The sequence below is a fragment of the Petaurus breviceps genome, unplaced genomic scaffold (assembly GCF_028583685.1).
Source record: "Petaurus breviceps papuanus isolate PSGF00001 unplaced genomic scaffold, PetGlider_PUasm1.0 208, whole genome shotgun sequence".
In the NCBI taxonomy this organism is placed as follows: Eukaryota; Metazoa; Chordata; class Mammalia; order Diprotodontia; family Petauridae; genus Petaurus; species Petaurus breviceps.
In genome coordinates this window covers 19,518,215-19,518,986 of record NW_027185852.1, presented here as the reverse complement: position 1 = coordinate 19,518,986, position 772 = coordinate 19,518,215, and positions in this window count along the sequence as shown.

Sequence of the window (772 nt, the reverse complement as noted above, 5' to 3'; positions counted from 1 at the left end):
CTCTCTCTCTCTCTCTCTCTCTCTCTCTCTCTCTCTCTCTCTCTCTCTCTCTCTCTCTCTCTCTCTCTCTCTCTCTCTCTCTCTCTCTTTCTATTATTGCCTTCTTGGATGCCTAAAACACTCCTGTGTTTCTCTGTTCTTTAAAGTAACCTCACTGACCCCACCATTATTGCTAACTCTCACTGTATATCTCTCCTTCCTTTCTCAGCTAAACTCCCTGAGAAAGTCACACCTGGTGTCTCTGCTTTCCTCTCACTTGATTCTAAAGTCTTTAACATCATCTGATGGTCATCTGTACTCATAAGTTATCTCTTTGATGCCAAATCCAATGACCTCTCCATTCTCATTCTTCTTGACCTCTTGGCAGCCTCTAACACTATTGATCACCCACTTCTCCTGCACACTTTCTCCTTTGTAGCTTTTTATGGCACAACTCTCTTCTGATTAACTATTTGACTGCACCTTCTCAGTCTCCTTTGCTAGACCTTTATCCAGGTCGTACCACTAAATATGAATGCCCCCAATGCTCTGTCCTGGGCCCTCTTTTTCTTTCATACTTTTCCCCTTGAAGATCTCTTCACCTCCCATGGGTTCAGCTCTCATTCCTATACAGATTCATTCCTAGATCTATATACCCAGCTACAACCTCTCTCCTGAGCTCCAATGTCCTATTACTAACTTCCTCTTGACATTGTGAACTGGATATACCATAAGCATTCAAACTCAACACATTAAAAACTGAACTCAATTTCCCCTCCAAAGCTTCCCCTCT